This window comes from Aythya ferina, assembly GCF_964211825.1.
Source record: "Aythya ferina genome assembly, chromosome: 8".
Lineage (NCBI taxonomy): Eukaryota > Metazoa > Chordata > Aves > Anseriformes > Anatidae > Aythya > Aythya ferina.
Window position 1 is genome coordinate 17,538,238 of NC_140304.1, and position 20,746 is coordinate 17,558,983.

Consider the following 20,746-nt stretch of genomic DNA (forward strand, 5'->3'; position numbering starts at 1 on the left):
TGGTCCCTGCTACAGTTCCATTGATTACAGTGGAGTTAAATCAAAGATGAATCTGTCTGCTCAATTTAAATCTAATGATTGGTTAAAAAGTCGGGGGGAGAGCCCTATCTAAATCCAGTGCAGTTTTATCCTTGTGTCAGCATTTAATTCCATTTGCATATAAGCCTATTTCCCTTTTCTAAATTTAATTTGTTAGAGCTTGGCCCTCAGCAACAACAGCAACAACAAAGTAATTGCATACAGTATTGGGCAATGGTGCCAATACAGCATGTGCTATAAAAATGTCTCATACGAATTTATAAAACGTAGTCATTAGCAACATTCTGCATGGTAACAGCAGTATCTAGTTGTCTAAAAAAAAAAAAAAAAAAGTCAGGCTACTTCATAGCATGTGACACTTAATAATATACATATGAAGAAGCCTATTTTAATACCAGCTATTAGTTGTGGCCATTTCACCAAAGGAAATGGGATATCCATGTCTTACATGACCAATAGCAATCATTCTAGGGTTTTGTTAAGACTAGATAAAACTGGCTGAGGCTTAATTCTTAAGCTACCCTGGATATTATCTGTGACTTTGCAAAAGGTACTTCTGCTGTGTGACTTAGCAGACTTGTTTTAAACTGGGGAGGAGTGGTTGGCATTGTCACAATCTACCTTGTTTGTTTAGCTGTTACACTCTGCTACAGTAGTATTTGCTATGTTCTCATATCATCTAGCCTCAAACCACTTAGTCTAGACTTCATAAGACCTTTCTCCTAGCCATCTTATGATAAAACGATTTCTCTTGGTGAGTTTGACCTAACCTAGAGTCATTCAAATTCTGTTCTTCGAAAGGTAGTATTACCTGCGTCATCTTTGTTTTCTATAGAATATATTCTATGTTCTCATTTTCCCTATCCTGAATATTTGATTGCTCCCAAAAGGATAACCCACTCCCCCAAATCAAAACATTTCCTAAGATTTGATTTGAGTTTCCGTTATGCTTCTAAAATTAGCTTTTTCATGGCATATTCTGATGCATTAAAACTAATAGTGGTAATAGATTCCTATGTCTTGTCACTTTTTCACACCCTCATGATTTAGCAAGAGGAGGTCATTCTCCTGTCACCATTTGTGGAGAGAAGACATTGATGCCAAGAGGTAGATGCTGTCCTGGGACGCTGTACGATATGGACTAAATAACATAGCCTGGAAGAGAAGCCAAATTTTCTGAATTATAGCCACATAATCTGTGTCCAAGGCTATACTATATAAATTTATTGGAGGTGGAAAACAAACACACACCTTCCAAGTTTCCAGCCCCCATACTTCTCACTTTTTAGTGAGAAAACACTCCATGTTTAGATAAATCAGGTTATTTTCTAGCATATCGGATCTGTTTTTGTACATTATGTTCCTCCTACGAACAGGAAAGCCTGCCATTGCTCTTGCTACTTACTCCCATTGCCTCTTGTGCTTGTGGCCTATCCTCAGTAGGATTAGAAGGCACTCAAGATCTTTCAGGAAATACTTACCTATTCACAGGATTATGATAAGATTGTCTTTGATTTTATTTTTTATTTGTGTGATCACACCCATATGTCATAACTGAACATGGAGGATTATTTTTATATAATGTTCTAGTTATGTGTAAAAGGTCAAATATAAGAATATATTATTTTTTCTCAATATCCCCGCTTTTCTTTAAAAAAATCAATGAGGATATGTTGGAATTTTTTTTCTTACATACTTAAATGCTTATCAGAATTGGCAAGTAAAGATGTGGTTTCACCTGACTTAAAAATTGTAACAATTGCACTCCATTTCACACTCCTTCCTCTTCCATCCACGTATTCATTATAAATGTCAGATAAGGATAATCCTTCATGTGACATTACTACAGATGGTTGCATAGTGGACTTAAACCAGATGCTGATTGTCTGGATAATCTGGATAAAAGCTGGTAAACTAAACCAAATCCATTTTGTGTATTACTTATGCTAATAGGTAAGATTTATATAAAATCTTTATTTCCCTTCAACAGTTTACTTAACTCTTTTACTTTCCTCTTTTTATACTTTCTACTTTTGTATTTTGGAGAGGGTTCTTCCACATATCCCACTGTCTTTCCACCTCAGGTAAGTCCTGCATGTACTTAAACAAGATGCAGGCAAGGAAGAGTCACTTTCTAGACAAGAATGAAGGCTACGTTTATCTTTTGTGTTAAAATTTCCATTGGGCTGGGACTTGACACTCTCCCACAGGCACACCTGGAAAGGAACTTAAAAACCTTTAAGTCAAAGAGGTTTAATGGAAGTATAAGCAGGAAAAAATAGAACTTCTTTCTGTACTTCCTAAGAGTCACTGAAGTTCAGTGTTTAGGATGAGAGCTGATGGGAGTGCCTTCTAGTGCATGGCCTAGACCTTTGACCAGACTTGAGTGCTTGAAACCCTTTTTCCTGTCTGCTCAGAGAGGAGAAGTATCCTCTACTTTATGGGATTTTCTCTGAATAGTATATATCAATTTATTCTGAAGGTATCCTTTCATTTACTAAAGGTGTTTGCATTCCAACCTGGGGAATCCATAAGGACTAGTCAGTCCGAAAAGAACTCCCTGTGTGTGTCAAGCAGCCATTCATTTACATGAGAACTTCCATGACATAAATATGGCTATAATTACGGAAATGTATACAGAGCTTTGCATCACTGTCAGAAAATCATGTGCCATATTATGTCATATTTATTCTACTGGTACATATATTTTCCAGTAAAACAGAAGTATTCAAGGATATAATAGATTTCACTGAACAGAATGCACTGGGTGTTTAAATCTGGGAATGAGAGACTGCAAGTTTAAACTGATCAAATTAGTAAAGTGTGGTTCTGATAGGGCCAAACACAGTTGGAGGTTGGGATCTCAGCTGGAAGTGCCTGTAGAAAGACTCCTTATAGCATTCCCCTTCACTTCCTTTATTCAGCACCCAGGACTTCTGTGCTCGTGTTTGAGATGAAGTAGAAATGGGATTTTTTGGTTTATTCCTGGGCACAGAGCTCCTGCAGAGGAAAAGGGAGAGAAAACAGAAATGTGTGGTGTTGCATCTAGTATCTGGATCCTGCCTTGCCTACCTTTTATTACCACTGAATACTGGCTATTGCAAGAGGACTTGGAGAGAAATGCACTAGGTTATTGTTCGCCATTTCAGAGAATGCTGTTTTGTGCTCTTTCATTTCAGTTCTATTTGTTGTCGTTGTTGTTCATAAGTTGTACTTCTAAGCTGGTCACTAGTCTTGAAGTTTAGGAAAACAAGTTTATCAAGAACCCGTGTTATCAGCTATTGTGTAGATTTTCATATGTTGCCTAGCACAGAAGATTTAAATTAGGGTATGCAACTTCAGTAGGTTCCCATATAATAAGTGAGTTAGGGTCTAATCTGATCTTCCTCTAATCTAATGTGGTATGGTGCAATGGTCTGAAGCACGATACGTGTTGGAAAGTTTTAGTATGTCTTCTACTTGTTTTGCTTCCAGTGGATACTAGAGGAGATGGTAAAAGAGTCAAAGTCCCAGGCCAACTTAACCATGTAAAGTACTGAGGTTTGAATACCAGAATATAATATTGACTTCTATTGCCAGTCAAAGCTTTAAGCTGGACATCTCTCATAGTTTGTGGTAGCGCATCCAATAGTTAGAAGTCTACACCTCTCTCACAGTCCTTAGTGTCACTGATTCTAAAGGTATATAGGTCCCACTGTTGGTTTAAATTAACGTAGTTCTACTGAAATAAACAGGTTCCAGATAACTTAGAACAGTGGAAAATGTGTTCAGTTATAGAATGATATGTAGTAAGTATACTGCTCACTATGGGTCAAATAATTATCTGCTAATTTCTGAAAATGTTTAAAACACCAGTCTGTAATTACATCCTAGAGCATGCTGCAAGGGTATCTGGTGCAAACCTTCCAGAAGGAGATGAGTAAAGATATCTTGTCTAGATATTTTCTGTCGTTAATTTACTCACAGTGATCAGATGCCATCATAATTGTTGTTCATTATGGGATCATAAACCTTTATAGTAGAAGAGAGGGTAACTACTTTGGTCTGAAGGGTTAGCCAAAGGAAGACAAATGATTGCAACAGCTGTGTAAAGGTGAAAGAGGTGAGTAATTACATGAAATGTTGTGAGCAAGAAACCAAACTCTTACAATTATGTGTTTTGCGGCAAATGAGGTCTTGGTAGGATGATACACTTCACACTGAATGTTATGACTAATAGTGATAACGTTAATTTTAATGTTTGTGGTTATCAAAGAGTGGAAGCAATAATTGGATCTAATTAATAACAACTTTTGACTAACCTCTGACAATTACTTCTTTTAATGTAAATTTGTAGGCTGTGACTTTACGTGGCAGAGGCTCCATACTGATTCATTTTAAAGGCTTCCGAAAAGTATGCAAATAAAGTAACATTCTGCTATTAACCATATAGATGTGGTTTAAAGACCTATGCATAGGGCAGGTATTTTGCTCCCATCTGTTCCATGTTAGAGGAAATGTCAAATTCAGCAGGGTTATTTCTTTGCATGTTGTAGGCTTGGAAATGCCATTTCAGCACTAAGAAGTCTGATTCATCAGGAGTGAAACGTCATTTCCAGAAATGCTGTTTAGTGGAGTGTGTGTGTATGGAAATGATGTCCTAGTATAGAAAGGGTCCTGGGTTATGGGTATTTTATGATCCGCCTATCTCTAATTCATCTTTTGCTTTTGAAACATAACACATGTTCTAGCTGTGCTGATATGGGTTCTTGCTTATTATAGTTAATGGATTATTCATCCTCTTTGTCCTTGACATAATCCTAAGTATGTGCATAAAACTCAGATCATGTTGCCCATAAAAACCAATCAGCCCGAGTTCTTCTGCAAGGTGTTGAACATTCACCCAGAGCAGATGGCAAAGATAATGTTTAATAAAGAGTTAGAGGATTACTTGGAACAGAAATAAGCTAAGAGAAAGGGATAATTTCATTTCATATGAAACTCCATGACATTTCATGTACCCAAGGACTGATTAAAATTATGCCAAAAGCTGCTCTTTTTGGCCAGTTTGTCCTAATACTGACCCTGCTTATGTTGTCAGCTGCTGTATCTGCATGTGTTATTTTACCACTTTGTGAATAACTAAAAGAAAGCTCTTCTGGTTCTCCTGTGGCTGACAAAAGTAATTCTTAATTAAATGAGGATAGGAGAGGTGGTAGGATTCTGCTAAATGTGTTGAATATATTTAAGCAACTGATACCTCAACTGAGGCTTAGAAAAAAGGTTTTATAGGTCATGTTAAACATAAATTCATTTTAAATGGTATTTTTCATAATATGTGGAGTTAAGCTTTGGATTACCTTAAATATTTAGATGCTGAATGAAAAACAGAAGAGGGAATAGCCCATTAATAGTTTTTTGTCTTATTTTTGGAAAACTTACTTTTGCCATCAAAAAAAGTAGTGGAGTGACAAAACCTACATATTTTGTATGTTGTGTAATGGACGTAATGATGGCTATTTGTCTTTTAATAAGGTTTAATCTTAAGAAATTGAATAAACCAAATCAAAGAGAAGTAAGTATTTTACAATTAGGATCTTTCTGGGAATAGTATTGTCCTGTGGTAATTACTATGGCTTTGTTTGATAAATCAAATCTGGCAAAACATGCCAGGTATGGGTACTGCAGAAGCACCGTAAGTGGAATCTACTGGTATGTGCTGTATTCTTTGGTCTGAATATAGACCAAAGTATTCCTTGAATCCATTCTTATAAATAAATACGTATGTTCAGGAGAATACATTTTAACATGGTTGATGGGAGGCAGAAGACAAGGGTTTCTTTGAATAGCATTGGCACAGAATAGGACAGAAAAAAATCCAAACCATTACTTTTCTTTACTGAGAGTAAGTGATCACTGAAGTATAATAACAGATGTAGGCATCTCTGGCCCCATTCCAGCTCAAGCTTGAAGTTATAAACAGTCTTTAATAGTATAGCACTGTCAGCTGTTTCTGTAATGCTGAAAATCAAAAGTATTTTAGAATCAACATAACTGTTTTTGCGTTGACATGGGCCAAAGCCTGAATCCTTTAAAAACCTCTCAAAGTTTGGTGGCTTGGATAATATCACTACCTATTAGTTCCAAAATTCATCTGAAATACTCTCAAAACCTGATCTGAGCTTTCAAGCCATCTTCTGTTCTTTACTCAAGACAGTGTTTGTCTTAAGTAAAGGCCCTAGAGCCTTTTCTTCTGCTGTTAATTTTTCCCACTTCAATATGTGCTCCCGGTGCTTTTCCAATATTTTTGGAAGATTTTGTAGGGCATTTTAAGCAGCAGAGTCTGTTTAAAATAGTATGGATTTAGATAAAAGTATCAAGACTGTTAAGAATGAACTAGAAATTAATGAAGCCCTAATTTAATTGGGAATAGTCAAAAAGCAGGTTTAACTGACCTGTGTTTGAAAACTACCGAATGTCGGATAGTTTACCATAAAAAAAGACTAGTACAATTATTTCCAAACATCGTTAGGTTTGCTAAATATTTATCCATACTTCATTGCAGCCAGCTTTTGAAACTACAGTGGCAGGAATACACCCCAACAAGAAGTCTGTCAACTGATGCATATTATCAAAATCAGATAACACAGCTCAGCAAGAAGATAGAGTCATATCAGGCAGTTGAGATGAGACATAGATAAGTATAAAGCAAGTTAGGGCTTTATCTCAGCTTAACCTTGAACCAGATGCCCTTTCCAAACCCCTCCAGCCCCCCCACAACGTTTATAGTTTGCTATGACCATGCAATTACAAACAGCTAGAATTAACAGAATTGGAGAGAGAAGAGGTCTTGGAAAGGATGTCATTAAAGTGATCTTTCAGTATGTTTTTAATTCAAAAGATATTTTCTTAAATGTGCAGATAGATTGAGAAGATTAATTTTGTAGTGGAAAAAAAGATTCAGGTACAAAAGAACTTTTTCTACTTAGGACTTCATGTTAGTTGAATAATGATTGCACTGAAATGTATTGGCAAACAGAAAAAAAATTAACTCTTTTTTGTGTTTTTCTATTTAAATAACATTCATACCAATAAAGTCCAGAATCGATGATCATTGAGGAATCGGTAGGCATTTTAATTCTTTCCCAGATTGTGAATGATTAACATACAAGTCATTTCTCCTGGCACTCAGAATGTTTTTCACCTTGTAAGTCCCTTCGGTTACTCCCTCTCCAGCCTGCCAGTTGGTGTGTTCACATCATCCTCAGATATTGCTTTTCTTTTTTTCTATCTGCATTTTTTCTGGTCTTGGCAGGAAAAAGTCAGAAAACAAGCTTTGTTTTGATTTCTACTCTTATTTTTTTCCCACAACTATTGTTTTTCAAAAGTTTTCTGAAATCAAATGTGCACTGGTTCTTTGTTTATTCGTATTTTATCTGTATTGTTTTCCTAACTTGTGTCCTCCAGCTCTCATTCCTCCTTTAATAGATTCTCTGTGCTGCTTTTCTCACAAGGTGAACACTTCATTTTTGCATCTGAATTATGTAGCCATACTTCATTAAGAGATTGCTGGTTTGAGTAGCTTTGGAATAAGTGAGGTCCTAACACTAAATGCAGTGTTTTTTGAATGCATTTCTTTTGTCCACAGTTATTGCTCTTGACTTGGATTAACAGAAAATCTTTTTTCTTTTACCTTTTTTTTTTTTTTTTTTTTTAAATAAGGTACTTATATTCAAATACATCATTTCTTCTTTCCTTTTTTAAAATGCTTGTCGAAAGGAAGATTGAAGTTTTGCTTGAATATCATGAAGTACTGTTTTTAAATTTTTATTTTTATTTTTTTATTGATTGTCCTAATACAAGTCTCTCTGGAACATACCCCTATGAAGACTAACTGTGATGATGTGTGCTTTTCTGTAGCAATAGGTTTGTTGGCAAATGTAATGTTTATGCTTCTTAGTTACATCAGTGGGTTTTAATAAACAGATATCATGCAGCTACAGCAAACCATCTAATAATATTTCATGCACTACTTTTCCCAATAGGAAAGCTAAGCCAGTACCAGGAAAAAAAAGCAGCACTTGTCACTGCTTTTTATTACTCACACTCTTAATTTTTATGTAATTTAAGACTTGGGAAACTCCAGAATAACAGAATATACCACACATGTCCAAAATTCGTACAGTTTAATTCTGAGTCTCTAATGTCTGAGGTCTCTGCTGAAGATTCGGGTTAACTGTCTTCCTGGATCTGAAGGAATTTCATACCTGAGACAGATTTCAGTCTGTAGCTGCAGTTAGATATCCAAAAAAATATCCACAATGACTCAGTTCCTGCTGCTAGATTATTGCTGCACCTGTGACTTCTTAAATTAGCCACAGCTGGACTAGCTGGGACCTACTAGCTGCCGGTGGGGAGAGGCAGACTGTTTCAGGAACACCCATGGTTTCTCCATTGTATGCTATTGAACTGAAAAACAGCAAGAGGAGGGCTGTAGCAAGCTTGGATTCTCTTTCTTCTTACAGGAAAGAACCCTTATTCAGATTTAACTGAATAGAAGCCATGTTGCAACACTTATTTTCTATAAATTTCTGCATAGGACAGAAGACTGCAAGCTTCCTTCTTAATTTGGAAGGGGTAGGAAGGAGACCTCAGGGTCACCTGGAAGTAAACTGTCATTTTTCATCATTTGAGGCTTCTACTTCATCTGTTTTTCCAAAATTTCCCAGTATAGTAGAGGAACTGGAAAAATCTGTTTAGAACAAGAGATTTGGAAGAAGCAATGTTCTGCCAACCCAGTAAATCACGGATTATTTAAAAAAAAAAAAAAAAAAAAAAAAAAAAAAAAGCAGAAAGATGTTTCTATACTTCCGATCTGTCTTTTCTTGGTTTTCCTCTTCTGTAAAACTCTATGAAAGAAGAATGAATGATATGCTTTAAGGATGCCCCTGATCACCATAATTAGTGAAGCAATTCTGCCTTCCTGCTGTCTTCTGAGACAGCACCTACCCCTTGGTTTAGTTTGCCTGTGCAAATTAGTGTTTGAGTTGTCTGTCACTTTGGGCAGTGAGAATGAGGAGAAACTGGACACAGGAAAGATTGGATCACCTCATTTTTTAGTAACATCCTCTCTTCCAACCTCCTTTCTTAAAGAATGAGATGCAAATTTTTCCAGTGGAGAGTGGTAAAATACAGAATATGTTCTTACTCCTCTGAGATTAAATTAATAGGAAGTGTTCTGTGACATCTTGCTTGTAGTCTCTCATTAAGAGAGGAAAGAACTCCTGGCTTTCATTTTGTTTGTAACAACTCTACCCCCTTATAAATATGGACAGATGTTTACATACAAAAATCAAACCTATTAAGTTTCCAATGCAAATAAATGCAAGTATAACAAAGATCTAGGAGATAAGTATTTACTGAGTGCCCAGATTCATTCACTTTTCTCAGCCGTGCTCCTGTTGATATAATAGAGCTGTTTGTGAGTCTAAGTGAGGTGGAAATGATACTGCTTCAGGTTGACACTTCATGGCACTATGCATGAAAAAACTTTATTCTCAACAAAGCCTTCCTCAGTGGAGCTCTTGGAGAAAACAATAAGACTCTCCTGCACTAAAGGGAGCCTTGATGATGGCTGAGTGGTTGCTTCATAGTTCTCTTTGAGTCTTTGCTCTCACTTACCCTTATTCCATCAGATGCTAAAAATGTGATGGAAGAGTAAAAAATGCAAATGAGAACCACAAAGGCAACATATTTGTTTTATGTACATTTAAGTGGCATTACTTAAGCAGGTCAGCTTACTAGGAAATAAAAAGCATTTTGAATGGAGGAAAAAGTGTATCTGTAATTGCTAACCTAGACTGAGATTTTCTCTCCATTGACACTACAGCAAATCCTGTAAATAGAAAATGGATGTTATGTTTTCAAAATATTTATATTAATATGCTTGCATATGAAATGTAAATGTCTAATTGTTGAGCATGGTGAAAGCTTGTAGAGATTGTCTTGTGAATCAGTAACAATGAAGCAGTGACTTTGTGCAACTGGGAGCCTCATACTGCGAATAGAACTAAGTGGCAGAAACCAGGAGTTAACATGTGGCAGTGTTGCTAAAGATCAAGAGTGTGGTCTGTTTTTTAAGGGAATAATGTTTTTGTTACTGAGGTGGAGTTTGGTGATACCAAGACACAGCAAAGCCATGCAGAGGAAAGATAAATTTAGATTGAATGATTTCTCAGTTAAGCAGGAACCAACAGGGAGTTTATAATGAAACAATTTATACTCACTTTGGAATATGACAATGGCAATTTTTCTTTTGCTGAAGACAAACCATTACTGATGTATGTTTGTGACCCAGCAGGTAGTCTTCTAGTACAGACTCTTTCCACATCTATTCAGTAGCAAATGTAATTTGTCCAACTTGTCTTGCACTGTATAATATCATGTATTATTACTACTGTCACGTTTTCCTATGATGCTAAAATTCTTGTGAAAAATGTAGATTCCCTTGGAATCACCCAGAAGTGACGTACATGTATGTCCTTTAGACTTAAAGTTTTACTTCTTAGTGAATTAGATGTTTAAATTCATTCATCTGCTTTCAGATTTCATTTAAATTATTTGTGGTGATCTTGTAATCTTAGTGGGAAAAAAAATTGTCAGGTGACATCTTGACATATGATATCAATTCTTCACTCACCTAATATAATGTAACTCAGGATTGCATTGAAAATGCATGATACTAGGCAATTAAATACTAGGAAAAAAAACAAACAAACAAACACAAAACAAAACAACAAAAAAACACTTGTGTTTTATTTTTCCTGTGTCAGTCAGAGGAAAATATAACAGCATGCATAATATAAAGTAGGAGGCCCCAAATTTTTGTCTTCATGTCAATTCAGATCCAGTAAAGTTCCACGTAAGATCAGTAAAGGCAGTACAGTGTGGGGACAGAGAATTACTTATGAGACCAACTGAACTATCAGGAGATGTTCAGGACCACTTTAGCTCAGATGGAACTAGCATTAGGTGCGCCATAGCATCAGGCAGAGACATTTGGAAGTCTTCTGTGCTGTATGGTAAGACGTACAGAATTATCTATATTAGTATCTAGAAAAACAGAGCTGGTATCTATGAGTACAGGACCTTGAGGAATTACTCATCCAAAGAAAGCTTTGGTCCTTCAGTATAGGTGTTCATCATTGGTTTCATGGGAGAAGGGATAGCAGAGATCAATTGGGAAGTATTGGTAGTTGCGCTGAAATAATTATGCAGGCCCAATGGGAAAGCATTTTTCTCATTTCTAGATTCTCTGAATGAAAATTTTATATGGACTGTAAAAACATATTTCCTGTTAGAGAAATAGAACCTATTTTCTTGTCTCCTATACTCTTTTCTTTCCTATTTTGTTTTTACTTCTGAGGAAAAATTAAAGGAAAAGGAAGTGCTGGTTCCACTTTTTTAATGTCACTAGGCTCATCTGGTTTATTATGGGAGACCTTTTCAGTAGTGGTGGAAAAATATCTAGGTCTAGATTAGTAACTGTGTGTTTCTTCATTTTATTTTGTGATTAAATTTTAAGAGGTGTAGCTCAGGGAGCAAAAAGCCTTAAATAATAGCAAGCAAGGATGTGTAATCAGATGAGATTGTCCAGGGGAGGGAGAATAAGACAGAGCTGGAAAGCCTGGAAAACCATCATTCATCTATGAAGCTGAATGATTCTCAAGCACATTAGTAAATGGAAAATTTCTACATAATTTTAAGATCTTTCTGTATTGCAGGTCTGCACCATAGTGTCTGCAGGAGTTTCAGGGGCATTGAAAGGGCAAATGAGGACCGAGTTTTTTAATGTCACAAATGACCTTGCAGTTTTGCAAGTAAGTTTTAGCAACAGAGATACTTTCTTTCACATTACTCTGTCTTGGAATCTCCTTGTAATCACCTTCTAGCCACCTATAAATGAAGAACTACCTTTAGGGTGAGATAATTGAGGAGTTTTTTTTTTTTTTCTTCCCCAGATTTTTATGTATTAGGTATTTACACCTCCTTACATGAGAGAGAATTTTGTCAAGTATAGATTTTGAACCCCTTATGGAACTTGAGTCAGAGACAATTTTGTTGTGTCTGAAGACTCGTTCGTTTGGAGTGTACAATTATTTTGTTAAACAAAGACTGACTGAACTGGACCAGCAGTATAAAGAAATCAAACATCAGTATAGTGGCATTTTCCACTATAAAAGCCAAGAAAAATGGTGTAGAATAACTGACTTGGGCTTGAAGGTTCATATAATTTTGCCAGACTGGCCATCACATCATAGGAGTTAAATACCACATTATTGAATAGATCAGGCACCATTCCTTGCAGGCTCAGACACTTTCAAAATATTCCACTCTTCAAGTGTAAAATCACAGGCTTCTAGAAACAAATTACTAAATACATGTCCTAATAGGTACTTGTAGTATGTATTTTCTGTTCTCTGTGCATGAATCACTGTAGGCAGTATCTTCTCTGTATTCCAAGCTGGTAGGTGACAATGGGCTGTTCTGGTGGTAGGCTTATCTGATATTCAAATATAGCAACATTGTGATGATTATGTGATGATTACTACTTTGCAATTGGCATGTCTTAATTCAGCACAGGATCATAACATTCCTAATGAGATATAGCAATAATTTGCCTGTCACAAAATCATCTTTTCCCTCCTGTGTGACGCTATGTAACTGTTACAAGCATATGTTCCCATAGACCAAAGCACTGATGAATACAGGGTTAGCATTACCATATTAGAGAACAAAGATAAAGTTTAGAACTTGATCTGGAACAAAACTATTCGTACAGCACGTGAATCCTGGAGTTGGTTAAGGCAGTGAGGATGTCTGTGCTCTTTGTGCCTGGCCCATAGGAGCCTTGAAATATTCAGGAAATAGCTGGGGAATAGAAAGAGATTTTCAAAGGGGACTAGGAGAATTAGACATTGCACTCTTAAAGTAATATTCTGTAAGTAATTTCTCTTGGAAACCCTGGGCCATAGTTACACAGGGCTTGGTTTTGCACTCAATCTTTAGGCCCTGATCCTGCAAATTTATATGGGATTAATTTTAAGCATGTGGCCCTGCGGACTTCAATAGGACTGCTTAAGTCTGAAGTTAGGCACATGTGTAAGCATTTTCAGAATCAGAGTCCTAGACAAGATTCCCATTTATTTTGATTTTGCCTGAATGCAGATCAAGCCCATGTGTTACAAAACTCATTCTTTGCCACTCCATTTGGACTGTAGTAACTAGGGAGAAGTTAATTCATTGACAGAAATATCTACTGCAAGGAAAATTGTTCTCTTACTGATGGATTTCCTTCATGTTGTGTATTTTGTTTACTTCATGTTGTGTATTTTGTTTATTTCGTAATAAATATAATAGTTGATATATAAGATAATGTGAATATTATCTAAATTCTGTATGGTTGCTTTTGTATTTCACTCAACGTGAACATGATTGAAGATATGGTACAAATATTCAAAATGAAATTTTATATGTAGTGATGGGGATCACTCTGTGAATTGTTTTATAACCACTATAAATTTTAAAAGAATTCTACTTCTTTGCTGTGTGGTGAGTTTTGGTCATTTTCTTACAAAATCCATGATGATGACTGAATGTTTGAAGAGGTTAAAGTTATTGACCATTCAGATGTATAAAGTTTTTTTTTTTTAATCATGCATTTAAGTGCTTAAAATTTAGTGACATTATATCATTTTTCACTAAACATCTTACAATTCAGATTATCATTTCAACATAATACCTGACCTACTGCATATTTGTTTGTGGTACCTGATGTAGAACTGAGCTTCAGAGAATTGTATGAATTTATAGTAATGCTGTGCTTAACTCACATGAAGCTAGATACTGCAGTATCCATTTTAACAATTATTTATTTATTTTTTGAAGTGAAAGAAAGTCTTCAGGTGCAAGATTTGATATATTTTGTGAATGGTTGCATGACAGCATGTGAACTGCTCTTCAACACTGCGGTATCTTTAGACAGGTGGAGGGCAAGGACTGGGGTAGATAGGTACAGGACTTTTCGACACATTGGAGCCACTGCTCTGGATTTCCAGTATGGTTTCTAACTACAGAACTGGGTATGATTTCGCAGATAACATCTTTCCCACCTATTTCCAGGCCAAATGCATAAACTGATTGGAATCTGGGCTTGAGCATATTCTAGTATGGGGTACATGCTTGCTCCAGCTACAGCCTATCTGCAGGTATGTATTATGTTGCTTTAACTTTAACAGTTTCAGAAAACAATGGACTGGCTTTAGGTCCACCAGTACTACCCCAGTATGTTGCTTTCAAAAACTAGAAATGTTTATAAATGTTTAATAAATTCTGGAAATCCATGTGACCAGCACTAGAGTATCACACTGGCTCTGTGCTATAGGAACAGAATGCAAAGTCAAGCACACAAACAGGAATCATGAGAGCATGCCATGAGCAAAGAACCAATCCATATGAAGGAATGGGGAAAGAGCACATTGTGAAATACTTGTAATGGTGGTTGGTAGCAATTCCTGTTGAATAGTAGTCATTTTTTTCCATTTATATGCTAGCATTAAATGCGTTTCGTGGGATAGAAGTGAATCTTATATGGCTCATGAACCGTCTTTTCAGTATATAACAAAATACTAAACTGTTGTATATCTCAGATTATCTTCTGTCTCTTTTAGTACTAGTTTCTTATTAGTAACCTCACACAGACCAGCTTACAGCAGTGGTGATTTTTGGACAGTAGTAAAATACAATAGGTTCAAACTGATGACATGGAAGCGGAAAACAGTATTTATCTTTGTCTGTATTTATCTGTCTTCCATCAGCAGACTTTATCCAGGATTAAAATTTGTTACCAAAGATATTAGAGTCACTTGAATAATTCTGATATAAACTAACTTTGGATCATTCTTGTTCTAATACTTTATCAGCCAAAGGAATGTGATGAAAAATGTCACTAGTCACTTTGGCTGGGAAGATTACGACAGTACTTGTTAAAGTGATTGGAAAACCTCTGGTGTTTGTGAGAAAAATTCCACTCCATTTTTATTGAAATATTCAATATTGACTCACTTGACTCAAGTGAGGCTGTGCTCTAAAATGCCAACATGGAACAATATTAATTTTGAGCAAATAAGTATGAAAAAGCTTGCAGAAAGTAAGTAATATAGAGCAGATGCAAAACCAGTCTCTAGTAATATTACTTGAATATTTTCTGTTACATGGCCATATTTGCATTTGCTTTGTAAGCAAGCCACTTTCCTTTGAAATAAAATCACGGCATACTCATATTTGACATCATTTCTATTACAATAAGATGAAAATGCATTTAAAATGCATTTTCAGTATCACATGGAAATAAATTCTTTACAAAAGCTTGACTTAGCTGAAAAAACTGCAAAAGAAATAAATAAATGCAAAATCGCCTCACTAAGCCTAAAGCTCTCTGTTTGAGCACTCATCGTTTGCTTCTGATGCTACAAGTGTGTTGCCTTAACCCAGCAGTATGCAGAACTAGTAACTAACTACTAACTAATGTATAGAAATGAGATGTCTCTAAGTTTGTAACATTTATGCCATAAACTGAAAGGTCATAGATAATAAGCAAAATTGGTGCAGCAGAAATTTTACATCTGTGAAAGCTGAAAGAATTTAATATTTTAATGATGTATACTGAAGCTCTTGTGAGTTTGAAAGTCCCTATTGAAATAGTTATTGACAAGTTCTTTTATGTACTCAGTGCACTACCAGCTCAGCAGCACACTGTCATTTTAGAGCAATTGCCCAGCAAACTTTTAAAATGCTGTCACAAAAAATTGCTAAAACAGAGGTAGCTCTTTAATTTGTCTGCCACTTTCTCTGTCACTCCTACTGCTCTTTATGTTGAGTGCAAGGCTTAGCTGTCACATCTGAAGTCCTTCCACATTCTTCTAGAGGTTGGGTTGAGGCCATGTTGCCAATTTGTCCTACAATGTTAAGGGAACTATTAAATAAAAATATTTTATTCACAGTTCTTTTACTTTTACTTGTACGCTTTAATATAGAGGATAGGAAATTATTCCTCCTTCAGTCAGGGAAACTACGTGGGATTTGTAAAGTAGAATGAGTTTCTCTAGAGGTGATGATTTGTCTGAATGCAGCTGTTTCACAGGAATACGTGTGTGTGTACATGCTTTTTTTCCTGATACTGGCTGACTGCTTAAGACTGGCCAGTAGTTGGTGCTCTGTCCATGTACAGGTTCATCCTATGAAAATTTCCTGCTTACATGTGATGAAAAGGCTTCAGTGGGAAGTTCGTGAATGACTTACCTCTGACTTCCAAGTAACCAGGATGCTCAACTGGGATGTGTGAGAATATTAAAGGAAGAACTAGAACATGCTTTTTTTACTGTATTTTTGTAGTGGCCACTGGTTTATCCAGATACGAAACATTAAAGTGTTCCAAAGCTTTCACTTTTCATGGGGTGAGAAGACTTCTTTACATTTCTAGATCCAAGAAGTTTCTTGCACTTTTGCTACTCTTGTGTGTTTCTGGAGGCAGAAAGGCAAAAATGGAATTCATGTTTTTGTACCTCTCTTCTCAAAGGCTTTATTATCTTATTTGTTTTTGCGGGCCCCTTCCAAATAATAAAATTCCTTATTATCATTCTCCCAGGACTGAGTGGGAGGTATAAAGCAGCTGTGTCAGACAGCAACTTCTGTGCTAAGAAGTGGGGAGGAGTTGCTTTAAAGCCACAAGATAGTTATACAGGCATCAGATTTCCATATGGTTAGTATTGGTCTTCACTGGAGATCCTAAGATTGCGAGCAAGGAGTGGGAATAAATGTCTGGGTCTGTTATCCTTCTTGTAAAGGGAACTTAACTATGGCACGTATTGCTGACTCTACAATTGAAATTGAGTGTAAAATTCTGAATTGCAGCAGCTTGATCAGCTAAATGCTCGTGCTGCTAGAAAATGGTTTCTGCTGTCTGAATCTCATCACAATTGGAAACAGCATTAGGAGGAGACAGCTGAAGTTCATTATTACATGGATCACTTTTTGTTTTCTCATTCCCTAAACATTATTTTCATCCATAGCTTTAGACTTTTTGAGGATAAAATGGGAAAGACAAATTTACTTTTTATCAGATTATTTTTAGATTTCATTGAACCAAAATTACACTTTTTCACCATCATATAATTCTCTCAAGTGTATAGTTAAGAAAAAATATAAAGAACCAAGTATGACATATACATTTAAATGATGGAAGAAGAGCTTCTTTTAACACAGAGTTGCTAACAATTTAAGCATTTGACTGTAGGGGGAGTGAATATTCATAATCGGAGAAATTGCACAATATGAAATGACATTATTAGTTACTGACAATCTGTAGAAATCAAAGAATGAGCACTGGCACATTAATAAGGATCTTAAAAGCAGTTTCATAGTCTAACATCTTAGTAACTATAAAACTACAACTTCTACATGAGTCACATTTTTGAACTCCAAACTATCTTATAAAATTTAACTAGAACACATTTTTCTTGATACAAATGAGTATATTAATTTCCATAAGATAATATCTCTTACCATATATTTAATTCAGATTCTCTTTCTACTCCCACTAAAATAATTGCTTACGATATACTGACTTGATTTTATATGGCTAATTAGAGCAGTGCATGGAAAAAAATAGGTTTGCAGGTAATACTGAAATTAAATATGTTAATCTGTACCTTGGTGCACACATTTTGTATGAGCTTTAATTTGCTATATAAATTATAGTTCTGCGTTTATAAAATGCCCTTGAAAGAATGTCCTATTTTGTGAACACTAATACCATAGGGAAACAAATATACAAAGCTTTTTGCTATAGGCTATATTTGCATAAATTAAGGCAAGTAGTCAGTCTCTAGCTGAAGACATACTTTTAAAAGATATTCTACATATAGTTGATAAGACTTTGTGTATTTAAGATTTACATTTAGTTACAATATAGTAGTCTTTCATGATGAGCAAGTACATTTTGAACAATGAGAAATAAGCACTATAATAAATACGCTGTGGTTTATCAGCTAGAACATGGAACAAATAATTGAAAAGGCTCTGGACTCATTTCTTTATGAGCTTGTAGCAAATATCTCCAATACTTTTCTACTTTACAGGTTTAGTCCAGAAAAAGCTCTCAGGGTAGCTGCCCAGTGCAGCATATGCATTTTGTGATACAACTGCAATGATCTGCAATTCCCCATATAGATTCTGGTAACCTCAGCTAAAAGCCCTGTAACTTTAGCTTTTTCAGAAAAGCCTCACTGTTTAGAAAACTGTCCTCCCAAGTGAATCCAATTAAGATTCAGTAATGATGTGGAGGAGGTGATTACAAAATCTGTGATGCAGAGTATGTCCCAAATTCTACTTATAGTTTATTACTAAGAAGGGCAAAGGGATATGCATGACCAATACATTTTTATGCTTTTTTTCATAGTCAGGGTCATCAAAACCTTTGCTTCTGTTTAGGCATTTGCAGAAATCCAGTACTGGAATCAAATCCTTAAATATGTACATTTACAGGAAGGAAAGAAAACAATCTAATTCCTTTCAGTTTCTGACTCAAGAACAGTATCTCTACTGGAGGTGCCTAGTCATGTGTTGTGGAATGCAAAGGCAATACTGCATGGCATTCAAAATGCCCAACAGAAATTTTTTATCTATTTTGAATTAGCATCTTAAATCATTTTTATTTACAGTAGCTCTGTATCAAGACCTTTTACAAACCTTATCACAGCTCAGGAATTTTTTTGATGAGTCCATGACTTAGATGTGCTAAAGTATTAACATTTGTGCCATATGTTATAGCTTTCCTTAAGAGGCAGCAGTATGTTCTAAGTCTTTCCAATAGTTGCACAGTAAAAGAACAGAAAACTGAAGAGTTAATTTAACCTTCAGACTGTCAAAGTAAAATAAACAGATTTATAAATGAAAATACCTAGTTTGGAATAGTTCAGAGTGAAGAACTTCATTTTTTATTAATTCTCTTCATACAAGGTGGAGATCATACAAGTGCACGTCTAACGTCCCTCCAAGGGAGTGTCATTGAAAGTACCACCTTGAATTAATAACTAGATGATGTTGAATAAGATTGAGAAAACTGCTCCAGAATATAATGCTTTGTAGTGGCAGGACTACTTTTAGGCAAATATAGTTCCAATTTTTCCTCCTGGATATTCTTTGTTCTATATAACACTGTTAGTACAATTAAATAGCTAGTTTGACTTTTTGGCAAAACAACCCTTCAGCAACTGCTTTCCAATAAAATTATTTTAATTACTCATTGCTACTTTCTGTTGTATGGAAATTGGCATAGCATGACAAAAAATCTCCTTTACTAGAAGAGGAAGAAAGCATGTTGCATAACCAAATTTCACCAGCTATGACTAAGTACATGACGGAATGAGCCAAAGCTCTAGTTTAGAGAATTCTTAGAAGAAATACAATCTTTAATGATACTTTAATAAAGATCTTTAAGCAATGGTCATAAATTTACACCTTTACCTGTCTTGTTCTGTTACTAACATAATAAAAGCTCTTAAAGTAGCAAATAAAAATGAAAAGGGAACATTTAAAACATAGAAATTCCAACAAAACTCAACATAGTTAATATAATGATATAAAGTTTGAAGAGAAACCTCCCATGGGAAGAAATCTGTCCTATAGGTACTGTAAGCCAGTCAATTTTTAGTTTTTCATTTTTAGAAATACCACACAACTGTTAAACTGTCCAGGGAAATTTAACATGGAAGACTATCATATACAATTTCAAGATAAAGTAAAAATAAACAAATGGAATGGTTGAAGAAAGCCCATTTCCTAACAATTAAATTGGCAAGTTGGCTATGATTATAGCAGAAAACTTGGCAGATGAATACTAAAGAGAGCACAAAAAGGTTTAACACAATTTCCTGGGTGGGCTTAGCCTATAAAGACATTGGCCCGATTTATTGAGTGGCTCTGCAGATAAAACCCATGAGCTCCAGTTAGGGATGTTAGAAATCAGGGGAGAAGGATGAATGAGCAATAGGTCCTTTTGCCCCCTTGCAAAGATTTCATGCAATCTGATAGTTCGTTATTATTAAGAGCAATATAGCTTGGTTCTCCCAGAAAACTATCAGCTAAGATCAAGCGAAACTTCAAATGAAACAATTTCCTGCAAGACTTGCTAAATTCTGCCTGTCTTTGTTTGGAACACTGGAGGGCAAAACAGGGATGCACTGAAGATCCGTATTTCTGGATGCTCTCCAAGTGGAGCCTGTGTTGACACAACACTAAAACGCTTTGGATGAATAAGGAATACATAGGCACTCTAAGAATCAGAAGAGAGAGGAGAGGGAGCAAGGAAGGAAATTAGAAATAGATATTAATAAAAGCTTTTCCCGACTTTTTTAGATCATATGTTTATCTAGATACTGCATTAGTCTCAGCATCTTTGAATTAGTGTCTCATTGAGGTTAGAGTTTATTTCATTTCTAAACAATATTTCTAACGGAAATGCAAGTAACTAAAACCACAGTTCTTCATGTCCATGTTTAAAGATGAAAAATAGCTGTACTAATAGCAGGTGTATAAAATATATGCTGAGAATAACACACTAGATTTTTTTTTTCTAAGATTGCTGTAGGGCATTAAAAACAATCACAAC

At 35.6% G+C, this 20,746-nt stretch overlaps 1 protein-coding gene across 10 annotated transcripts in view; it reads left to right on the forward strand.

Moving 5' to 3' along the window:
- Positions 1-20,746, forward strand: part of LOC311440453 (uncharacterized protein) — a 509,298-nt gene that overhangs the window by 37,642 nt on the left and 450,910 nt on the right. For 2 of the 10 annotated variants that reach the window (XR_014695414.1, XR_014695419.1), the window contains exon 2: positions 14,200-14,285. The exons of 6 other annotated variants lie outside the window; for them this stretch is intronic. The gene's annotated coding sequence lies outside the window, so the exon portion shown is untranslated. Of the gene's footprint in view, positions 1-14,199; positions 14,286-16,284; positions 16,522-20,746 lie in introns of those variants that run through there. 2 more of the 10 variants (XR_014695418.1, XR_014695422.1) reach the window with 2 other exon arrangements.